This window comes from Coregonus lavaretus (assembly GCF_964263955.1).
Source record: "Coregonus lavaretus genome assembly, chromosome: 19".
Classification (NCBI taxonomy): Eukaryota; Metazoa; Chordata; class Actinopteri; order Salmoniformes; family Salmonidae; genus Coregonus; species Coregonus lavaretus.
Window position 1 is genome coordinate 44,059,767 of NC_140006.1, and position 15,221 is coordinate 44,074,987.

A 15,221-nucleotide genomic window follows, 5' to 3' on the forward strand; every position below is an offset into this window, starting at 1 on the left:
AGCCTTTCAAAGGGAAAGATACAGAATCATTGATAAACATGTTATTTTTTTTACTTGGTAGCGGACATTCCATCAGTCGTATACAGAATTATACTTCAGACACATCAGATGATACAGTGTCCCATCAAGCTGAATAGTAACCTTCTAAAGTAAACAATCCCAGAGCCCCTCTCTTGTAATCAGTCAGTTTGACCTGTTGCATTGAAAATACAATTCTGTACAAACTGTCCTTGGGACATAAACTAGTCAAAATATAAAACCTGTTGTTTAACAAATATGCTAGGACCTTCAAAAAGTTGGTGCTGGCTTATCAGCTCAATATTCAGCACTAAAAACATTTACTTGGATCTACTTCACCCTGGACACAGTTCCACGTAATGGAAACATATTATTATTTTAGAGGACATTGCCTTCTTACATAAATCACTGAGGCTACCCAAACTATTGAATTGAGTAATAAATTGTCAAAAACGTGTCTTATTGAATTATTCATTCATACCTCTGTCCCAAATTTCCACACACCGTCTCTTACAGCCTGTTTGAGGTCAGTGGGTACTGGCGGCTATCTATTTTTCCACAGGAAGCTTATCTCTAACTCAAACACCAGATTACTTAAACATGAGAGCAGTGGACCAGGCCTTGAAGAGTGAGCGGCTCCTAATTGAATATCAGTCCCAATGCTCAATCCCTCTGTCTTACTTCTTCAAATTACTAACATATTTCATTATTGGAGCGCTATCTGAAAGCCAATTACCAATTAATTAATCACTTTGTTACTTTCACTAGTCTCCATATCTGTTGTTTCCTTCACCTAGGACTCCCTTCATCCCAATAGGAAGACCTTCTCAATCTAATACGGATCACTCTTTCTGCTTCACACTTATTAAATGTCTATTATTTTAAGATTAACATGTAATACTTTGGAGGGATCAATATGTATTAACTGGGCTGGGACTGTCTATCAGTCCCCTGTAGATGGCATGCTCTGTCCATAATAAGTCTCTACCTAGCACGTTAAATGGTTGAGTAGGTGAATAAGGAAAATCATTGGTTCTATTTAACAAGGTATGGGGTTATTTCAAAATGTATTACCGGGGTGGAAGAAATCTCATAAGCGTTTATCGTTTTATTGGTTAGGGGTAAGTCAAGTCCCGTACAATGCTTGAACTTTATCTTTCTCAAATGATCCATAAAGGGACCACTCTGAACATTTCTCAGAATACTTTTTACACCACTTACGTATGTCTACGTGTGGGTGTGCAAGTTGTATATTATTGTTACTTCATCAGATCTCTAGTAACCCATTATACTCAATATTATGTTACTTTATCTCTAGTAACCCATTATACATTTGTGTTACATCACAAATTCCTCCTCTACACCAGTGTTCTACATCATCAAGCGCTATGATGAAACTGGCTCTCATGAGGACCGCCACAGGAAAGGAAGACCCAGAGTTACCTCTGCTGCAGAGGATAAGTTCATTAGAGTTAACTGCACCTCAGATTGCAGCCCAAATAAATGCTTCACAGAGTTAAAGTAACAGACACATCTCAACATCAACTGTTCAGAGGAGACTGCGTGAATCAGGCCTTCATGGTCAATTTGCTGCAAAGAAACCACTACTAAAGGACACCAATAAGAAGAAGAGACTTGTTTGGGCCAAGAAACACGAGCAATGGACATTAGACCGGTGGAAATCTGTCCTTTGGTCTGGAGTCCAAATTGGAGATTTTTGGTTCCAACCACCGTGTCTTTGTGAGACACAGAGTAGGTGAACGGATGATCTCCGCATGTGTGTTTCCCTCCGTGAAGCATGGAGAAGGAGGTGTGATGGTGCTTTGCTGGTGACACTGTCAGTGATTTATTTAGAATTCAGGGGACACTTAACCAGCATGGCTACCACAGCATTCTGCAGCGATACACCATCCCATCTGGTTTGCGCTTAGTGGAACTATCATTTGTTTTTCAACAGGACAATGACCCAAAACACACCTCCTGGCTGTGTAAGGGATATTTGACCAGGAAGGAGAGTGATGGAGTGCTGCATCAGATGACCTGGCCTCCACAATCACCCGACCTCAACCCAATTGAGATGGTTTGGCATGAGTTGGACCGCAGAGTGAAGGAAAAGCAGCCAACAAGTGCTCAGCATATGTGTGAACTCCTTCAAGACTGTTGGAAAAGCATTCCAGGTGAAGCTGGTTGAGAGAATGCCAAGAGTGTGGAAAGCTGTCATCAAGGCAAAGGGTGGCTATTTTGAAGAATCTAAAATCTAAAATATTTTGATTTGTTTAACACTTTTTTGGTTACTACATGATTCCATATGTGTTATTTCATAGTTTTGATGTCTTCACTATTATTCTACAATGTAGAAAAAATAGTAAAAGTAAAGAGAAACCCTTGAATGAGTAGGTGTGTCCAAACTTTTGACCGTAGATAACGTTATAGATCGCAAAATTCAGCTCACTGAACTGGTTGGGGTATTCTTCTTCAGTAATCCTCTTTCACACTGGAGCTAGTCCCCTGATATCTCTCACTCACTCAGTACGTTATAGCTAAATTTCAAACCTCTTATTATCACATTTCAATCTCTTATTATTCATATTTCAATCCTATTATCCAAATGTCAATCCTCTTGTTATCGAAATTTCAACCAGCTACATATCCACATTTCAATCAATCAGCTTATTATCCAAATTTTAATCTCAATAGTAATAATTACAATAATGTATTATCCAAATGTCAATCAGCTTAATATGTAATTTCCCACAATCACACAACTTTCACATCCACATTCACTTAGTAATAAAACACACTTAGTAATCTCCTTTATTACCCCATGTGCATCTTCAACGATTCTCTTGTCATTACATGCTATGCAGAAGCTTCTAAAGCCATTACATTTTCTGGAATTTTCCAAGCTGTTTAAAGGCACAGTCAACTTAGTGTATGTAAACTTCTGACCCACTGGAATTGTGATACAGTGAAATATAAGTTAAATAATCCGTCTGTAAACAATTGTTGGAAAAATGCCCTCTTCACGACTGTCTTGGTGTGTTTGGACCATGATAGTTCGTTGGTGATGTGGACACCAAGGAACTTGAAGCTCTCAACCTGTTCCACTACAGCCCCGTCGATGACTCCAACCTAAGTATACAGTTGAAGTCGGAAGTTTACATATATTTAGCCAAATACATTTAAACTCAGTTTTTCACAATTCCTGACATTTAATCCTAGAAAACATTCCCTGTTTTAGGTCAGTTAGGATCACCACTTTATTTTAAGAATGTGAAATGTCAGAATAATAGTAGAGAGTATGATTTATTTAAGCTTTTATTTCTTTCATCACATTCCCAGTAGGTCAGAAGTTACATACATTCAAATTAGTATTTGGTAGCATTGCCTTTAAATTGTTTAACTTGGGTCCAACGTTTCAGGTAGCCTTCCACAAGCTTCCCACAATAAGTTGGGTGAATTTTGGCCCATTCCTCCTGATGTAACTGAGTCAGGTTTGTAGGCCTCCTTGCTCACACACACTTTTTCAGTTCTGCCCACAAATGTTCTATTGGATTGAGGTCAGGGCTTTGTGATGGCCACTCCAATACCTTGACTTTGTTGTCCTTAAGCCATTTTGCCACAACTTTGGAAGTATGCTTGGGGTCATTGTCCATTTGGAAGACCCATTTGCGACCAAGCTTTAACTTCCTGACTGATGTTTTGAGATGTTGCTTCAATATATCCACATAATTTTCCTTCCTCATGATGCCATCTATTTTGTGAAGTGCACCAGTCCCTCCTGCAGCAAAGCAGCCCCACAGCATGATGCTGCCACCCCCGTGCTTCACGGTTGGGATGGTGTTCTTCGGCTTGCAAGTATCCCCTTTTTCTTCCAAACATAAAGATGGTCATTATGGCCAAACAGTTCTATTTTTGTTTCATCAGATCAGAGGACATTTCTCCAAAAAGTACGATCTTTGTCCCCATGTGCAGTTGCAAACTGTAGTTGGAGCAGTGGCTTCTTCTTTGCTGAGCGGCCTTTCAGGTTATGTCGATATAGGACTCGTTTTACTGTGGATATAGATAATTTTGTACCTGGTTCCTCCAGCATCTTCACAAGGTCCTTTGCTGTTGTATTTGATCCCCTGCTGATTTTGTACGTTTGCCCACTGACAAAGAAATGATACGTCTTTAATTTTAATGGTAGGTTTATTTGAACAGTGAGAGACAGAATAACAACAAAAAAATCCAGAAAAACACATGTCAAAAATGTTATAAATTGATTTGCATTTTAATGAGGGGAATAAGTATTTGACCCCCTCTCAACCAGAAAGATTTCTGGCTCCCAGGTGTCTTTTATACAGGTAACGAGCTGAGATTAGGAGCACACTTTAAAGGGAGTGCTCCTAATCTCAGTTTGTTACCTGTTTAAAAGACACCTGTCCACAGAAGCAATCAATCAATCAGATTCCAAACTCTCCACCATGGCCAAGACCAAAGAGCTCTCCAAGGATGTCAGGGACAAGATTGTAGACCTACACAAGGCTGGAATGGGCTACAAGACCATCGCCAAGCAGCTTGGTGAGAAGGTGACAACAGTTGGTGCGATTATTCGCAAATGGAAGAAACACAAAATAACTGTCAATCTCCCTCGGCCTGGGGCTCCATGCAATATCTCACCTCGTGGAGTTGCAATGATCATGAGAACGGTGAGGAATCAGCCCAGAACTACACGGGAGGATCTTGTCAATGATCAGAAGGCAGCTGGAACCATAGTCACCAAGAAAACAATTGGTAACACACTACGCCGTGAAGGACTGAAATCCTGCAGCGCCCGCAATGTCCCCCTGCTCAAGAAAGCACATATACAGGCCCGTCTGAAGTTTGCCAATGAACATCTGAATGATTCAGAGGAGAACTGGGTGAAAGGGTTGTGGTCAGATGAGACCAAAATGGAGCTCTTTGGCATCAACTCAACTCGCTGTGTTTGGAGGAGGAGGAATGCTGCCTATGACCCCAAGAACACCATCCCCACCGTCAAACATGGAGGTGGAAACATTATGCTTTGGGGGTGTTTTTCTGCTAAGGGGACAGGACAACTTCACCGCATCAAAGGTATGAGGCCATGTACCGTCAAATCTTGGGTGAGAACCTCCTTCCCTCAGCCAGGGCATTGAAAATGGGTCGTGGATGGGTATTCCAGCATGACAATGACCCAAAACACACGGCCAAGGCAACAAAGGAGTGGCTCAAGAAGAAGCACATTAAGGTCCTGGAGTGGCCTAGCCAGTCTCCAGACCTTAATCCCAAAGAAAATCCGTGGAGGGAGCTGAAGGTTTGAGTTGCCAAACGTCAGCCTCAAAACCTTATTGACTTGGAGAAGATCTGCAAAGAGGAGTAGGACAAAATCCCTCCTGAGATGTGTGCAAACCTGGTGGCCAACTACAAGAAACGTCTGACCTCAAAATCAGCAGGGGATCAAATACTTTTTTCCCTCACTGTATATAACCATGTATGCCTTTTCTATTCCAATTTCAGTCAGGCAAATGCAGCCTTATCATGCTCCGATAGCATGGATTCAGTTCATATTGGGCGTCAGGACCCTTCAGCGGGTAGTCTGATCAGGAATCCATCGGTCTGCCTACTCTTACATTTCCATTTTACATTTTAGTCATTTAGCAGACGCTCTTATCCAGAGCGACTTACAGTTAGTGAGTGCATACATTATTTTATTTTTTTATTTTTTATTTTTCATACTGGCCCCCCGTGGGAATCGAACCCACAACCCTGGCGTTGCAAATGCCATGCTCCAACTGAGCTACATCCCTGCCGGCCATTCCCTCCCCTACCCTGGACGACGCTGGGCCAATTGTGCGCCGCCCCATGGGTCTCCCGGTCATCTCCCTCTTCATGGCCTACGGAGAAGCAACGAACATGCATCTAAAAAAGTATCTCTCCTCTCTCAGTAGCACAATTTTGAGTTCACATTAAGGCAATGGCGTTGGGTTTACATTGCGCTTTTCCAGAGGCGGTCCGTATGACGGCTTTACGGGTTCTTCAGTCTGAAATACACTAAATGTTCCTTCCCTTTAATCTTGCATGATCTCTTAAGTTGTGTTTGCATTATGGACTCGCACATGTTAAACGTAATAAACTCATAAACCCCTAGATGAAATAATTAGCATGGAACATCATCATCACCACCAGAACTAACACTGCTTTATCTCTTTCATGTTATGCTGCCTGCATGCTGAGCATTGGCAGCACCTGGCGAACCTCTGTTCAACATTTATGCAACCAATGGCAAAATACTGGAGCTCATCCAGGCTCTGGTTTCTTCGTCAGCACTGAGGGGTAGCTCTGAGCTATGGGCTAATCAATTCTGCATCGGTACTGCTTCTCAATTGATCCCGGCTTCACTCTGATCCTCTGCTGCTACGATGTTATAATTGATTGATTCTGAGATTGTGAAACCTACATGAGTTCCTGCAGTATTGCTATATGATCATGATTCTGATTCTGTCCAGTAGCTATGTTACATAGATAGAATATCCTCATACACCAAGATGACAGCTCTTTTTGCCTCAATGGGCTTCGGCTCGAACAATTATACACTGCTCAAAAAATAAAGGGAACACTTAAACAACACAATGTAACTCCAAGTCAATCACACTTCTGTGAAATCAAACTGTCCACTTAGGAAGCAACACTGATTGACAATACATTTCACATGCTGTTGTGCAAATGGAATAGACAACAGGTGGAAATTATAGGCAATTAGCAAGACACCCCCAATAAAGGACTGGTTTTGCAGGTGGTGACCACAGACCACTTCTCAGTTCCTATGCTTCCTGGCTGATGTTTTGGTCACTTTTGAATGCTGGCGGTGCTTTCACTCTAGTGGTAGCATGAGACGGAGTCTACAACCCACACAAGTGGCTCAGGTAGTGCAGCTCATCCAGGATGGCACATCAATGCGAGCTGTGGCAAGAAGGTTTGCTGTGTCTGTCAGCGTAGTGTCCAGAGCATGGAGGCGCTACCAGGAGACAGGCCAGTACATCAGGAGACGTGGAGGAGGCCGTAGGAGGGCAACAACCCAGCAGCAGGCCCGCTACCTCCGCCTTTGTGCAAGGAGGAGCAGGAGGAGCACTGCCAGAGCCCTGCAAAATGACCTCCAGCAGGCCACAAATGTGCATGTGTCAGCTCAAACGGTCAGAAACAGACTCCATGAGGTTAGTATGAGGGCCCGACGTCCACAGGTGGGGGTTGTGCTTACAGCCCAACACCGTGCAGGACGTTTGGCATTTACCAGAGAACACCAAGATTGGCAAATTTGCCACTGGCGCCCTGTGCTCTTCACAGATGAAAGCAGGTTCACACTGAGCACATGTGACAGACGTGACAGAGTCTGGAGACGCCGTGGAGAACGTTCTGCTGCCTGCAACATCCTCCAGCATGACCGGTTTGGCGGTGGGTCAGTCATGGTGTGGGGTGGCATTTCTTTGGGGGGCCGCACAGCCCTCCATGTGCTCGCCAGAGGTAGCCTGACTGCCATTAGGTACCGATATGAGACCATATGCTGGTGCGGTTGGCCCTGGGTTCCTCCTAATGCAAGACAATGCTAGACCTCATGTGGCTGGAGTGTGTCAGCAGTTCCTGCAAGAGGAAGGCATTGATGCTATGGACTGGCCCGCCCGTTCCCCAGACCTGAATCCAATTGAGCACATCTGAGACATCATGTCTCGCTCCATCCACCAACGCCACGTTGCACCACAGACTGTCCAGGAGTTGGCGGATGCTTTAGTCCAGGTCTGGGAGGAGATCCTATAGGAGTATTTTATGTATCATTAAGGCAAATGTAGGGAGATGCCAAAGGTAAAATATTATAAACATATTTGATATTTTATAATCCAGATTCATGCTTAAATAAGGAATATAGCCATGTAGTATATGCTGTGTTTTAAATGAATGTATGTGTTCTTTCACAAAAGCTCTCAACAGAATGCGTTACATTAGTTAATTTTTAAGAAGGGGCCTAAGCCACGCAGCCAATAGAATGATAGAATGAGAGGCTTCATATAGAAAAAAACATTCATGACCTTTTGGAGTGGACATTGTGTGACAGCTGGACGTTGAAAAAGAAGGATGTTGTAGAACTAAAATAAGATTTTAAAGATTAAAGGAAGTTAAAAATAAATAAATAATAATAATAAATAATAATATATGTCTGTATAAATAGGTCATAAATATGAATAAAACGGCAGTAGAAATACTGAGTGCTAGGTATCCCTTAGGGCATGGATAGGGAAGGGCACATCCAATGGAACTATAGGAATCCCTAACTTATGGGTGAAATGGCGATCAATAAAATTCCCAGCTGCGCCTGAATCGACTAGCGCCTTATGCTGGGAATGAGGGGAAACCTCGGGAAACACAACTTTAATACACATATGCGCAACAGGGAGCTCTGGGTGAGTTGGGTGCCTACTCACCTGGAATGACTCATCAGTGCACGGCCTACTGCCTCGATTCCGAGGAGACCCTCCCCAGCACCGACCAGCAGTGTGTCCTCTGCGGCCACAGTTGGTGCAAGGGACGGCCTCTCTCCTGGTCTCTCTCCTAGTACCAGCACCTCCGAGCTCCATCGGGGTCGGCTCGGAAGTGCTGGGGGATGGAATGGACGGCCCTGAGTCCGGACATCCGCGGGTAGCCAACAGGGTGTCCAGGCGAATCGACATGTCCACCAGTTGATCGAAGTTTAGGTTGGTGTCCCTGCAGGCCAATTCCTGACGCACGTCCTCCCTCAGGCTACATCTGTAGTGGTCGATGAGGGCCCTCTCATTCCATCCCGCGTTGGCAGCCAGTGTCCGGAAGTCCAGTGCGAACTCCTGCGCGCTCCTCCTCCCCTGTCAAAAATGGAATAGACGTTCACCCGCCGCCTTACCCTCTGGTGGATGATCAAATACTGTCCTGAAGCGGCGGGTGAACTCCGCATAGTTGACTGTAGCGGCATCTATTCCCCCCCACTCGGCGTTGGCCCACTCCAGCGCCTTGCCGGACAGACAGGAGATGAGGGCGGACACGCTCTTGTATCCCGAGGGCGCCGGTTGGATGGTTGCCAGGTAGAGTTCCACCTGGAGCAGGAAACCCTGACATCCGGCAGCTGTGCCATCATAAGCCCTCGGGAGCGAGAGCCGAATCCCACTGGACCCCGGAGATGAAGCGATGGGCATAGCTGATGGTGGTGGTATCGTCGGAGGAGGTGTAGACCAACTTCTTCTTTCCCATCGCTCCACGGTTTTCACCACCTGTTCCATGGCGGTGCCGAGAGCCTGGATCATAGCCGCTTGTTGTTCTACGCGCTCTTCTATTGATCCAGCTGGCACCGCCGCTCCTGCTGACTCCATGTCTAAAGGTGCGTCATTCTGTCACAGAGACGTGTATGCGGTAGGCGAAGTCAAGAGCAGGACACCGAGCTACTGGCAGAAACTTTACTGGATGCAGTGCAAATACAAAGTACACAGGCAACCTCAAACAGCAAGGAAATAATAAGACCCCTACACATGGGCAACTGCCGCAAAGACCAAAACAATTACGCACAATACACAATGAGAAACAGAGGGTTATAAAGGGAACACAATAAAACATAATGGGAAACAGGTGTAAACAATAAAGACCAAACAAGACAAACACCGAAACATCGATCGGCAGCAGCTAGTACTCCGGGAACGACGAACGCCGAAGACTGCCCGAGCAAGGAGGAGGAGCAGCCTCGGCTGAATCCGTGACAGCCACACTTATTCAAACACCAAAACGCACACCACGCCTTCCATCACAATTCATCCACACATATCCCCACACTGTACCTTCTATGTCTTCTGTTTGCTATGTTTTTATCTCCACTATGTTGATTGAGTACTTGTGTTCTAATTTAGTTGTATTTGAAGATGTATTATTTAACTTGTTATCTTTTCTTGTAATACTGTCTTATCCCTTTATAAATTACTATACCTACTATAAATATGTTTTATTATTACAATCTCTACCATGACTAGTATTGGGTGTTCCATTATTCGACTCCTCTATTAGAACTTTCAGAATAGCCATGGAGTGGTCTTTGTGTCGCGGAACATTTGGTTGTCAATATACAGTTTATCAACAACGAGAGCAACACGCTTCCCTTTTAATCTGTTTTCCTTGAAGATTGGGTACAGAACTTTGCGCCGTTCTGCAATCTCCCTCGGGAACTGATCATTCATGCCTATTTTCGTTCCAGCAAGTCTTTTTCCTAGGCTTTTAACCATTACTTTGTCCTTAAAAAAGGCAAATTTGGCAACGATTGGACGCTCATATCTCTGCCCTCTTTGTCCGAAACGGTGTACACGTTCGAGTTGGATTTTATCGACAGCCTCGAGTGGAATCTGCAGCGCTGTAAGAAAGAAGTCCCTCACTATTCTTTCTGTAATCTCTCCCTCCTTTTCCTGGATACCCGTAAGTACTAGATTTTCTCTCATCGATCTAGTTTGTATATCTAGTAAGGCTTCTCTCAGAAGTTTGTTCTCCTTTTTAAGTTCCTTAACGTCCGTTTCCATCCTAGTGACTGTCCCTTTTAGTTTTTTTGTATCTCTCTCCATTATCGCAGCTTTTCCGTCACTCATTTCCAGACTCGCCTTCAACTCTTTTACATCATTACCTACCAACTCCAGTATGCCCAGTTTGTCATTTATCGACTTCAACAGGTCGCTTTCCACACTGACCAGTCCGAGTGGTGAAAAGCATAAATCATCTGTATCAGTCGAGGAGTCTAGTTTTCTCTTGGAGATTGATTCTCCACGTTTATCTTCAGTCATGTTTGGGTGTTGCGTGTTGTTGTAATATTTGTCGATACATTTCTCTAGCCTTATAATTTGTTTTGTGTTATTATCCAGAATGAATGTTATTACCCTCAAATATATGAAATGTTAATATTTAGTCTAACTTCCTGATATTGAATATTATGTTTTTATCTTGAGGTGAATTTTACTGCTTTGTGTTCAATACGCCATCTTGTTTCCCCACCCAATTGTTTGCTACTCGCTTCTCTGTCCATTTAGAGTCCCTTTGAACTGGAAGACATCTATGATATGACCCTCCATTATATCCAGCGATACCCCATAAATGACTCTCTTTGCTCCTTGGTTCTGTCCTGGGGCATAGCACTCCCACTGCCTTTTCAGTCTCAAGGCTTTGGTCCGTTGGGCCGCATATTTGAAAAAAAAGATTAGCAGGTTTCAATTCGACAGGATTTTCTCCTTGCACAAGGCGTGATACTTTAAGAGGGTTTAAATATCTTAGCTGTAAGATCCCCTTTGTATGGGGACCTGCGTGATTCTGGTACCGGTTCTGACCAACGTTTTTGCTTATAAAATTGTTCTGTGGATACTGTAGATGGAAATGGCTTGCATTAAGCGATAGCCCTAGCTCCCACAGACATAGTAGTCTTCTTCCTGTGTGACACAGGATGTGAAATCTAAAACCACTTAAAGCTGGACTGTCCCTCCTGACATTTCATTCGCTCTTCCGACTGTCCATCAACTCCTGGCAGAACCCTACATCACAGCCACGGACAAAAGCACATGCCTGCAGTCATTATATCGTAGCGCAGCAGGAGAGAGTGGTTTCATCATGGTAGCACATTCAGAGATCGATTTATAGCCATTCATCGTTAAACAGAAAACACTTTATGTTTGTCATAGATGGACAATATTAATATGAGATGAAAGGCGAGTTCCTAACGGGTTCAGGAAGCCGGGCTAGAGCTCTGTGAGACCTTCACAGCGATGTGGGCAGACGTTCTGATCAAGAGACCTTTAGAAAATATGCACATTTTCTCTAACACTAAACATGCAAATATCTATTTTAGTTATAAGGAAGGTGAAAAATTACAGTTAGTAATGTTATAATTTCATTATGCTATATTTAGAAAGCATATGTAATTTCAAGCATTATTCATACAGTTTTGTTGAGTAGGAAATACATCATATAATATTTCATATTTTTATACTTGAGCTTGTGTCCTCAGAAGTGGCTACACCTCAGCAATGTATAACTATTTTTACCAGAAAAGGTGAGATTTGAACCTTTCTTTGAGTATGCAGCATTACTAGTTATTGTTTATGGCCCTCTCATGATAAATAATTACTTTTGGGGATTACACAGATGACATTTTCGATGACATTTAGTTACATTTAACTGGTTAATGCTTGCCGCAAAAAATGATGCGCGCCCATCGATGTCGTGTTTTGTTATGATTCTGAATGGTCAGATAGCAACAATGACAAGAAGTAACGTATGGGAATCGTAGGTGGCTCGTTTCAGCAAGTTTTATCTTGTTCTTGATACCATGTCTTGTTTCGAGGTGTTTTGACTGATTTCATGTCAATGCTAATGGCTAAAGTTCACTAGCTAGCTAACCAACAACTGTAACGATGTATTTGAGAGATATTAAGTGCCCATTGAGCACATTTATTTATGTTTTCAATAAACATTGGAGACAAAATATAGTTTACATGTTGTCAACAATCTAAGCCAACCCCGTCTGTTTTGCTCAATAGTTGCGCACGTGTCGGTTTTGTTGTTAAACAACCAACCCGTCTATAACAAATCTAAAATAAAAATATATCACCTATTGGAAAGACCACAAAAACCCAAAGCAAACTTTAATGCTATTTGGCCTACACACACAGTTGTACACGATGGCAGACTTATGATCACAGTAACTGAGGAAAATACTGAATTGACAATGTGCAGACTCAGCCTGGCCATAGAGACCAGACCCTACGTTCATTATTGTACCTATAAAAACCATGTCGTGATCTGCTGTCACAGGCAGACCTGACTGCTCAGAGAGGACAGACTGTGGGAACTCTGCCCTGAGAGAGGTAGAATGTCCTTTTACACTGCAAGACATATGCAGACATACAGGCAATTTTCTTCCCAAAAAACGTAAAACAAATGCTAAGATTTTGAAAAGAGAAAATCCAATAACGGCTTTCTTGTTTCATTTGTGGTTTATTTCTTTGTTGCAATCATTTTCACCCCTCATATACTGTTATACTGGATAAATGAGATTTATTTTCAACAGTAATATTATTTCGTAAGCGTACAACATTGTAATACTCTCCGTGTGAATCTTAAGTTCACACTTTTTTTTTGATTATTTGTGGAGAATCAGCAAAGAAGGGTACGTTTAGCATTTTGCTCTGTGGTTTAAGATACCACAAGGGATTAAAAGAGTCCTTCAAAATGGAAATCCAGAGTATTTTTGATACAATTGCATTGTGTTGAAACTCCCAACCGAAACTCCCAAAGGCTACGTTGAAAATCCAAAGACAGAAGGGCTTTATAAGGACTGCCTCTGACCATCAGTGCTGAACAAGTACTTTCATTAGTAATCAGAAACAGCCAAAACATCCCGGTTGAAGGATGAAATTGTTTCCGCTCCATGAAGAAGAGTTGAACACTTGTCGTGTCGGATGACATCACGCTGAAAAGAACAATCATATAAAACACAATGATTTTGTCAGGAGAAAAAGTTAATGAAATTAGAATTTAACACATTTGTATTTTAAAGTAGAAGTTTGTTTTTGTGTACGACACGTTTTTTCTAAGTTTAGAAGCTTAGTTACCGTCTTTACATCTTTGTTCCGAACACAGTCAATGTAGGGGTCAGTGCTGTCATGGAAGTTTTTGTTGCAAACAACACAGTTTATATAGGGCTGCAGAGACAGAAAGGACATACATAATAATAATAAGCCATTTAGCAGACGCTTTTATCCAAAGCGACTTACAGTCACGTGCGCATACATTTTTACGTACGGGTGGTCCCGGGGATCGAACCCACTACCCTGGCGTTACAAGCGCCGTGCTCTACCAATTGAGCTACAGAGGACCACATGAAGTAAGAATGTATAGACGAGGTAGATTGATTATATGAAATACTAAAGTCCTGCATTTGGACATGGGTGAGCTTTTACTGACCTCCTTCACAGTCCAGAGTCTAGGTAAATGCAATAACTTAACTGAAATCTACACCTCTCTTGTGCTTCAGCGTCATTATCTTCACAAATCAGAAATGATCACAGAGGGCTACAAATCTAATCACACACATGGAGGATCCTTCCTACTGCCATGAAGTACGGCTCTAAACCAGAGCGTGCAGTTATCTGGAGCAGTCCAATGTGCTCTTAGGGAGTTGAATGTATCCTCATCCTTTACAAGAAAACTATTTAAAATAGTATGTGGATATTTAAGTCTCACAGCTATGGCATGTTAATAAGCGATAAGAGGATAGTAGACTAATCATATACATGGAGGACCTGAACTACTCACCCTGTTGGGTTTAAAGCCACAGTCATGGCGATGTTTGTGTTCACTCTCACTACTGGCCTTAGGGCAGACTGTTGCTTTCAATAACAAGTTGATTCTAAATTCCTGACCCTTGACCTATAGACAGAAAAAAAATACAAATATTATAACAACGGTGAATCGTACATTAAAAAACTTTTTTTTTTTAAAGACAAAACATTAATAATTTAATCTTACCTCAGATTGATCATTAACTTTGAAAAAATTGAGGTGCTCATTTTTTGCAATGCTTTTCTGAAGCTTGTCATTCTTATTTGCATATCTAATAGCCATGTCAACATGTTTCTTGTCAAGCTCCCTCAACATATCATAGTTTTCCTGTCCCTTAGCTGTAAACAGCAAGGCTGCTGATGTGGCCAAAAGAACACACAGGAGGCCATTCATCTTCATCTCAACACTGGACAGTGAGACACAATGCTAATACTGTAGGTATTTGTACAAAGCAGATCAAACATTAACTTTGGATCAAGGACTTTCACTCAAGTTCATTGGATCTTGGTCCTCTGCAGAGCAAATAAAATACACTTATTTGGTTTGGAGGCCTCATAGGTTGTCTTGTTAAAGTCCAATGAACTGACGCTGTAATGAACACATTATGGTTTTGGCGTGCTCTCATGAAAATAGAGAGCGTTAACATACAGTGGGGGAAAAAAGTATTTAGTCAGCCACCAATTGTGCAAGTTCTCCCACTTAAAAATATGAGAGAGGCCTGTAATTTTCATCATAGGTACACGTCAACTATGACAGACAAAATGAGATTTTTTTTCTCCAGAAAATCACATTGTAGGATTTTTTAATGATTTTATTTGATAATT

The 15,221-nt window shown here is 42.3% G+C and overlaps 1 long non-coding RNA gene across 1 annotated transcript; it reads right to left on the reverse strand.

The window, feature by feature from the left end:
- Positions 1-12,683: 12,683 nt before the first annotated feature.
- Positions 12,684-14,813, reverse strand: LOC311146359. Its single transcript, XR_014614667.1, has 4 exons — positions 14,584-14,813; positions 14,371-14,484; positions 13,668-13,757; positions 12,684-13,525 (listed from the first exon to the last, which is right to left on the reverse strand). It is a non-coding gene; the product is annotated as an uncharacterized lncRNA (long non-coding RNA).
- Between the last annotated feature and the right edge of the window lie 408 nt (positions 14,814-15,221).